Below are 10228 nucleotides of genomic sequence, written 5' to 3' on the forward strand. Positions count from 1 at the left end.
GTGGGCAAGCACTATAAAACCAGCTTAAGTCTGAGCTAGTACAAGCAGCCGCACATACACATACACACGCATGCACGTCGTCATATGAGCGAAATATTCTCAAGTACGACGTTAAACCCACTTTCACCTCACCTCCTATACGTAGCATACATAGAGAGATATTGACTATGTTATGTGAAAACCTGTAACCAAGGATATTATATGTCAGGTCCATTCTACAGTAGAAAACCGAAACCGGAGAAGAACGGGACTTTCATGAATCACGGATCACTGTTCGGGTCATCTTGAACATAGAGAACGAGTCATTTGGATTGAAATGCACGCTCGTTGCATGCAGTATGGAGAGATGTGTACATGGGTTTGACTTGTGACACAAAAAGCGTGTGTGTGGGGGTTGTGTGGGTTGCGTGGGTGGGTGGTGTGGTGGGTGGGTGGGTGTGTGGTGACGCGCAGATTTAGTACCAAGAGTTAAAATGTATAGCCTTGTTGTAGAATACATTGTATAGATTTGAAAATATTGGCGACAAAACCCTATCCAATGGCCATACGAAATCTCTGACTAACATAACATCCGCTTGTATCTCGAGTATGTGTTTCAAGGTCAATATCGAAGATTGATGACACTCTGTCTTCGTGAAAGGTGAGCATGTCCTCTCCAAGCGTTGACATTCGGCATACACACATGCAAAGGCAAGTCAATTGTTCTATTGAACTTAGACGAGAACATGTGAAATCCTGTCTTGTGAGTAGGAACACTTAGTTTCAAATAAAACACACACGATTGTTTGAAGACAAATCATTGTTTGACCACAAACACGACACTGGACACTGTGGTTGTTAAAGATTCAGTTTTGAATGCTCATGAAGTATTTCCTGAAGCCTAATTCTACGAAGAATAGGTATTTTGTTAATCTTGCAGTGTTTGTAACGAAGCTTGGTTTCACTGCTATCTGAGTAAGGAGGTGAATGGTTATTCGGGTGAGGCAGATGGTTTGCTGTAGGAACACTACATGACATCGCAGATGAGTTATATGAGGAACGTGATGAGCGAGCGTGCAGGACATGGCAACATCCTGACGTTGTTGGCTGCAATGAAGTCGTGTACAATTCTGGCGGTACAGAGTTTGGCGTTGACATGCAGATCGGGGAAACCATGTGACATAATAGAACTAGTAGTTAAAATGGACGAAGAATGTCATTCATGCAAAGATGAGCTTTGAAAGTCCCGTTAACGATGACCCCAGGATTAAGTTCGTAGGCTCCAAGGGGCGGTGGGGTGGCCAAGTGGTTAAAACGTTCGCTCGTCACGCCGAAGACCCGGATTGGATTCCCCACCCGAGTACAATGTGTGAAGATCATTTCTAGTGTCCCCGTTATGATATTGCTGGAAAATTGCAAAAAGCGGCGTAACGCTAAACTCACTCCCTCGTAGCTTCAAATGTAGAGTTAGAATAGAGTTCAGTTCCTGGCAGTAGTAGCAACAGATGGTTTCGTCTGTGTCGTTGGATAATCGAGACTGGTGTTGACGTTCAATAATCAGATCAAGGTCTATACAGGACATGTTATTAAAGAACATCCACGTCAACTTTCCTTATGATACAGAACTATATTAACTATGTTCCTGTGTCTGTAGATCAACGATTTCACTGAATACTATCACTGAACATGTTTTCAAGACAGCTATTTATCAACCATCTAGATATGACAAGCAGATGCCACCAGCGCAAGTCTTTTCCCTTCCCCCACCCCATATCCCTGGCTGCCACTGATTTTCTCCATCGAGGAGGCACGTGGATATTGTACTGACCCGATGAGGCGCCTGGAAAGAGCCCAATGCAACATCTGAACTTTTGGGAGTAGAGTGAACACGACTGGACTCTTGAGATGCCAGAATTAGTTTTACACGCCTTCACTTTCATTTTATCAGTCTCGTTATTTTTGCGGTTGCGTATAACGTTGCTGCACTTGCTACGTGGGTCAGTACAGATTGCGGAAATTTTATACTGTTTCAATTCCTATATCCAAAAATATACATCAGCCGTCACTTAAACTAATATATGATTGTACATTAGCAACGTTTATACCCCGTATGAAATATAAGACATAGTTTCATATTCCTCATCAAACCTAATACTGAACAGATCCCCACATGGGTACAATGTGTGAAGCCCATTTCTGGTGTACCCCGCCGTGATGTTGCTTGAATATTGCTAAAAGCGGCGTAAAAACAAACTCAGTCAGTCAGTAATATTGAACAGAGGCTTTTGAAGCAGGAATGACTTCTGCTTGACAATGGTACAAGAATCTGTATGGAAACGTCGCATTCACGAAAACAGAAGTTGTTATCCATGACGTTTGTTCAATACTGAACAAGATAATTGTCGGTAGGCATAATCGGTAGGATATTTATAGTACATAAAACCATGGTTGCCATTTTTGAAAATATATAATTATGCATAGTGATACGTTTAGTGCAGAGAGAAATGGGAACACGAAGATTGCCTAATATGGAGATTGGGACAACAGAAGAGGTAACAGGGGCAAAAAATACATCTGTCGTTTTTGACATCAAGAGGGTTATTTCTATTGTGTAAAAGTTCTTTGCATTTTTTCTGTATGATAGACACCCAGGTACAGCATGGAAAATGTGTCAGTTTTGGCATGCAGAGAAATGGTTTTATTCCAGCAATGACCTGCACAATATTGGTGTCAGCGTTGATCCCAATAGGGAAGCGAAGTTATGATGCGCTGGAATAGAGCATGGCGTTATGACGTCGTGACATTAGGAAAGTGATACAGATGTCCTGAGTCATTCGTTTGTAATGTACTTGATTCAACTGTGATTGAATCTCCATTGTTTTGCAATGTACGAGTCATACTTGTGGAATCGTGTTAGAATACATCCATATTTGGATAGATGAAAAATAATTCGATGTAACAATAGTGGTAGTAATACAGGCCTCTGTATAGTTCACACAAACTAAGGTCAAATATTTAGCACACTGTATTTTGACGTTATGTAGCAAATTAAGTATGATATATTGTCCAATAATCTTCTGAAAATTCAATGCATCTCAGTTTGTTTGTTCTTTAAGTAATGTTCCAGCTATATGATTGTTGCCTGTAAAGAATCGAGTCTGGACCAGACAATCGAGTGACCAACATCGCGAGTATTTATCCACACAATTAGGATGGGATATTATGACATGTATCAACCAAGTCGGCAAGTCTGATTGTTGAAGAAAATATTAACCTGATGTTTTTGATTATTTGGTGTTTAACAATTTTAGCAATAATTCAGCAATACGACGGCGGTCTGCAAGTAATCGAGCCTGGACCAGACAATCCAGTGATCAACAGCATGAGCATCGATCTGCGCAATTGGGGTACGATGACATGTGTCAACCAAGTCAGCGAGCCTGACCACCCGATCCCCGTTAGTCGCCTCTTACGACACGCATAGGTTACTGAAGATCAATCTTCTAAACCGGACCTTCACGGGGCACACGATTGGGATACGATGACGTGATTGTGTCAACCAATTTCGCATGGGTTACTGAAGATCAGTTCTACCCCGGATCTTCACGTGTCTTAACCTGATGTGATGTCAGTGTCGTAAGCTGCGCCGGTTTCATTTTCGATATTTTGACTTAGCAAAATGCTTTTTTCCGTGCCAGCTTTCTTGTTTATATATTTAGACATTCACCTAAAGCGGGCATTATACGTAAGCGATTACAGCTGTGAACATTCATGTCACATTTACCCTCCATTGAGGTAAGATAAGGGTTGTGAACGACATGCGTAGCTTTAATGTTCTTGTTATTTCAGGTATAACTCTCATGGGTAGTATTGGGTTCTGGGCACATTGAGCTGATCTAAGGTTTTAATGTATAAGTATTACAGTTATATGAAGAGATGCTGATAAATTATCTATGAGTCTGTACATGCCGTGGTACATGCCGTGGTGGTGTGTGGTCCTGTGCATAGAGTTCAGGTCGAATAATCCAAATTGCATAGCAAACAACGAAGCACACGTGATACATGTGGTCTCACCTCAGGTATGTGAGTTTGTTCAAAATTGCTTCTGTTCACTCAGCAGAAAATGGGTACCCGGTGGGATGGGTCATGTGAATATTAACCTTACATTCAGCTTGGCTTATTCGGGGTAATAATAATCAGATTTTTGGGAGCTTCGAGCATGCATAGTGCATGGAGAAATGGGCATGATAAATAGACTGTTATTATTGAACTCATTCATTGCATTACCATGACGGTCTCGTACGTTTCTGTGTATTTAATGATTCAACATATGCTAAGGGGCGATGGGGTAGCCTAGTGGTTAACGCGTTGGCTCGTCACGCCGAAGACCCGGGTTCGAATCCCCACATGGGTACAATGTGTGAAGCCCATTTCTGGTGTCCCCCGCCGTGATGTTGCTGGAATATTGCTAAAAGCGGCGTAAAACCAAACTCGGTCAGTCAGTGAACATATACTAAACAAGGAGCGCCAATGGTGAGACATGTGGGAGTCTAACGTACCTTTAAACTACTACATGTAGGGTGTTTACACAATGCCATTTAGAAAGTGGTCAACCGAAACATATGCTTTATTTGGGATTACACTTTCTTAGTGAAGTACGAATTCTAGTACTTTTGGGGGTTGAGTCCCTGAGACTCTGAGGGTGTGGGTTCAACCCCAAAACAGTACTAGAATTCGTTGTTTACTAAGAAGGTGTAATCCCAAATATAACATATGTTGTACATGTAGGGTGGTTTGTGTTAAGCGTTGCAGGAGGATGGTTGTCTTTACAACTACCCTGTACGTGCACCTGGTTAAGTTGAATGATTCGACAAAGATGCAACCGAGTCTTGGCTTGGAGCGTTCATTATTGTGTGCCGCATCTGTGTGTAACATGATGTGAATAAATTAGCATTAACGTATTCTTGGACGTCAACAATTTGTTTTCGTACCCTTCATTGCGTTTTGCAATATATTGTTCTGATCAACGCCAGGGATCTCGTAATGTATTGATCACAATCCTGTTTCGAACATCTATTCTAAATAAGAGCGACAATAACGTATTCCAAAATGATTCGGGGATGAAGACACAATTACATCTTTAGATCGTTTGTACATTTACTTGTAGTATTTAACAAGAACATGCTGATAATCCGCTTGGCAGTATTGGTGTTAACAGCGGTATATGCCATTGTGGGTGAGTAGAACGCTTTGATTCACATAACTGTTCTTGCAGCATGTATGCCATCATTTGTAGCTTTATACATGGATATATAACATGGTTCATTCTTTGGAAAATGACAACTTTTGCATTCCCTGATAATTACGTTTTCGATGCTTTAGATACATTGCTGTGAAGAAAGGCCTTGACATTGTAAGTGGGTACTTTGACGTTGCTTTGGGTATTTAGCTGGGAGTTTAGTTTTCCCACATCATTATTTTGTTGGCCTGCTGACGGAAGTTACCTCTGTCCATATGAACTACACGTCAGAGCCCGGAACAGAATCCCATAATGGGACAGAGAATCTCGATGGATACAACGAGATTTCTTGTTTGTTTGATGGATCAATAAAACAAACAAGGCATGCATTAATTTACTCAGGCGGAAATGTCATTACATTTCATGAATGATATGATATGAAGTGAGTTTTGAAAATTGCAAAACTGACTTCTCGTTAAGGCTAACAGCTGCTTAAGTCAAACTCACTCATTTGATAGAGTACGTATTATTAAAATAATTGTTTAAGTTCTAGTGCAGCATTCTTGTTAGTCATCTTGCTTCTTCGGTGACTTAGTTGATAAATGCCATCGTATCCCAATTGCGTAGATCGATGTTCATGATGTTGATCACTGGATTGTCTCGTCCAGACTTGATTATTAACAGACCGCCGCCATATAGCTAGGATATTCCTGAGTGCGGCGTTAAAATAACAAGCTAAACAAACAAGCAATCATATATGTATATATTTTATATATAAATAAAAGATGAGTTTCTAAATGAAAATGAGTCCAGATATTTCCTTGTCGAAAACGCCATTATCTGCACTTATCGTATCCTTTATAGTGCAGATACAGGAGCTTTTGACAAGAAGAAATAACTGGACTAATCATTTATGTATTTAAGGCTTATGCACCTGCAGAAATCTCATATATATATATATATATCAATAGTCTCCATTATACAGACACACACACACACAGACACACACATACATACATATATGTATACACAAACATATATTATGGAGACTATTAATATGTGTGTGTGTGTGTGTGTGTGTGTGTTTGTGTGCATATATTATGAATATACAGATATACATATACATGTAGATACCTACATACGCCCCTTTCCATTACTTCTTTCAGCTAACTCACAGTCATGGAATAACCGAGCTCCCCTGATCAGCAAGTATGCAACTGACGGACAGCCGGTTTCACTCACGTGCCGCAAACCAGCCCCAGGGAATGTTGGGTGGTATAGACTTAGAGGAGGATATGTTTTCAATATCAACGTCGAGCCCAGGATACAAATATCCGCCAAAGGTAGTCATTACCAAATTATCCCAACAGCCCAACAGTAAGAGGAACGCCCATAAGCATAATTAATTCTGGACAAGCTACATATTAAACAAACATTTCGTCTGAGTTTTGCCATAAATGTATTTTAGTTGCATTTAGAAAACATATTTATTACCATAAACACCTGGAAACTTCCAATACTCACCTCATTTAACCTGATCAATGTTCTAACACTAAACCCGTTAAGCTCCGGGTTAGAATTGATCTTCAGTAACCCATCCATGCTTGTCGTAAGAGCAGACTAACGGGACCGGCTGGTCAGGCTCGCTGACTTGGTTGACACATGTCATCGGTTACCAATTGCGTAGATCGATGTTCATGCTGTTGATCACTGGATTGTCTTGTCCAGACTTGATTATTTACAGACGGCCGTCATATAACTGAGATATTGATGAGTGTGGCGTAAAACTAAACTCACTCACTCACTCTAACAGCATAATGTAATTGGATTTTCTGTATGTTACAGGAACACTTTACTTCTCATATGTTAACATCATGGACACTGCGGTATACAAGTGCGGCGTCACCACCTCGTCTACCATACAACTCGGTAGTCCGGTCCAACTGAACGTCACGAAAGGTACATTAATCAATACCATTGAGTTTCTCAGTATTTTCAAAAACCAAAGATTCATCAAAACGTACACATATAATATAGTAATAAGTGAGTGTGGTTTACGCCTCTTTCAGCAAGTATCCAAGCAATATCGCGGCGATGGGCACAGGAACTGGGCTTCCCACATCGTACCTATGTGGGTGTTTGAACCTGGGGATTTTGGTGTGACGTGCGAAAGTTCTTACTACTAGTATCCCAACTGCCAAACGCGATATAGTAAGTGTCAACAGAAACTATTTCCTCTATTCTGGCGAAACATCCAGCTGTTGACACAAAAGTGTAATGTTGCCACACAAGTGAATGATTAATGACACATGCGAAGCGGGAAAAGGCACGAGCTACTGTTCTTGATGGTATTTGTTTCAGGTAACGTCGCAGACACGTGGCCAGTACTCATGTATTCGAGCGAGACAACGGACGCTACACAGGGACAGGCTGTAACACAACAGTGTATCTTCAGCGGCAGGTGCTCATAACGAAATGCTCTTTCTCTGAAATGGTCATTTGTTTCATTAACCGAAAGTACAAACACTACAAAGAAAGGTACATTCATGTCGAATTCTTTGGACCCAAGGAAATATTTCGAGTTATCCGTAGTTCAAAACAACCTAAAAAATAATGACTATATAAGAGAGAAGCTTTGACTTCGAGACAAAAATAAATTCGATACAACTTCGCATACAGTATCTTGTCACCAGCTCATTTATTAATACAGTAACTGTTTTTCTTGCGATAAATTCGATAAGATTATGGTTTCAGTCAAGGTTCACAATGTAATATGTATTTAGATTTGAATGCTACCGTTTTTACAGACCCGTTCCAGTAGTTACCTGGTACCGTGACGACAAGCAAGTGACTAACACTACTCGTGCTGAACTATCTTATACCACCGTTACTATCAAGAACGTGTCTGATGGGGACGCAGGAATATATAGATGTGCTGGGAAGAACGGCGTCTCGTCTGACTCCCATGACGTCACTTTGATTGTGACGGGTAAGTAACAACATTTCCCAATATCGATACAATAGATCAGTCGATGAGTGCAGTTTTATTCAAGTAATTTTTTAATTATTTGTGATTTGATAAAAACACTGATGATACAAATGACCAAATATCATACTTTATTGTTTTCATTTTACAACACATATCAAGCTGGAGTACTACTTCCCGCTGATATATCGTATCATATTATCTCTCCTATCCGTTTGTCGAATTATCCCTTCCAAAAATCCAACTGCAATAACAAGCTCAGTCAAAGGTTGGTCCACATGAGTGATAGCTTCTTGTTCCTTGTAAGGATAAAGGTTGTTCCAGATGAATGATAGGTCCTTGTTCCTTGTAAGGATAAAGGTTGGTCCACATGAGTGATAGCTCCTTGTTCCTTGTAAGGATAAAGATTTGTCCACATGAGTGATAGCTTCTAGTTCCTTCTAAGGATAAAGATTGGTCCACATGAGTGATAGCTTCTTGTTCCTTGTAAGGATAAAGGTTTGTCCACATGAGTGATAGCTTCTTGTTCCTTGTAAGGATAAAGGTTTGTCCACATGAGTGATAGCTTCTGGTTCCTTGTAATGATGAAGGTTGGTCCACATGAGTGATAGCTTCTTGTTCCTTGTAAGGATAAAGGTTTGTCCACATGAGTGATAGCTTCTTGTTCCTTGTAAGGATAAAGGTTGGTCCACATGAGTGATAGCTTCTTGTTCCTTGTAATGATGAAGGTTGGTCCACATGAACGATAGATCCTTGTTCCTTGTAAGGATAAAGGTTTGTCAACATGAGTGATAGCTTCTTGTTCCTTGTAAGGATAAAGGTTTGTCCACATGAGTGATAGCTTCTTGTTCCTTGTAATGATGAAGGTTGGTCCACATGAACGATAGATCCTTGTTCCTTGTAAGGATAAAGGTAGGTCCACATAACTGATAGCTTCTTGTTCCTTGTAAAGATAAAGGTTAGTCCACATGAGTTGATAGAGTACGTATTAGTAAAATACTTGTGTAGGTTCTGGTGCAGCATTCTCGTTAGTCATTTTGCTTCTTCGGTGACTTAGTTGACGAATGCCATCGTATCACAATTGCGTAGATCGATGTTCATGATGTTGATCACTGGATTGTCTCGTTCAGACTCGATTATTAACAGACCGCAGCCATATAGCTAGGATATTCCTGAGTGCGTCGTTAAACTAACAAGCTAAACAAACAAGCAATCATATATGTATATATTTTATATATAAATAAAAGATGAGTTTCTAAATAAAAATGAGTCCGGATATTTCCTTGTCGAAATATTATAGTGCAGATACAGGAGCTTTTGACAAGAAGAAATAACTGGACTAATCATTTATGTATGTAAGGCTTATGCACCTGCAGAAATCTCATATATATATATCAATAGTCTCCGTTATACAGACGCACACACACACATACATATATGTATACAAACACATATATATCATGGAGACTATTAATATGTGTGTGTGTGTGTTTGTGTGCATATATTATGAATATACAGATACACATATACATGTAGATACCTACATACGCCCCTTTCATGTTTATTCCATTACTTCTTTCAGCTAACTCACAGTCATGGAATAACCGAGCTCCCCTGATCAGCAAGTATGCAACTGACGGACAGCCGGTTTCACTCACGTGCCGCAAACCAACCCCAGGGAATGTTGGGTGGTATAGACTTAAAGGAGGATATGTTTCCAAGCTCAACGTCGACCCCAGGATACAAATATCCGCCAAAGGTAATCATTACCAAATTATCCCAACAGCCCAACAGTAAGAGGAACGCCCATAAGCATAATTAATTCTGGACAAGCTACATACTAAACAAACATTTCGTCTGAGTTTTGCCATAAATGTATTTTAGTTGCATTTAGATAGCATATTATTTTCCATAAACACCTGGAAACTTCCAATACTCACCTCATTTAGCCTGATCAATGTTCTAACACTAAACCCGTGAAGGTCCGGGTTAGAATTGATCTTCAGTAACCCATGCTTGTCGTA

The 10228-nt window shown here is 40.1% G+C and overlaps 1 long non-coding RNA gene across 1 annotated transcript; it reads left to right on the forward strand.

The window, feature by feature from the left end:
* The first annotated feature begins 6530 nt into the window (after positions 1 to 6530).
* On the forward strand, positions 6531 to 7673 carry LOC124276197. The gene is made up of 3 exons (XR_006898447.1): positions 6531 to 6561; positions 7064 to 7177; positions 7580 to 7673. It is a non-coding gene; the product is annotated as an uncharacterized LOC124276197 (long non-coding RNA).
* Positions 7674 to 10228: the final 2555 nt, after the last annotated feature.

This window comes from Haliotis rubra, unplaced genomic scaffold (genome assembly GCF_003918875.1).
Source record: "Haliotis rubra isolate DU_JTF1 unplaced genomic scaffold, ASM391887v1 Scf207, whole genome shotgun sequence".
Taxonomy (NCBI): Eukaryota; Metazoa; Mollusca; class Gastropoda; order Lepetellida; family Haliotidae; genus Haliotis; species Haliotis rubra.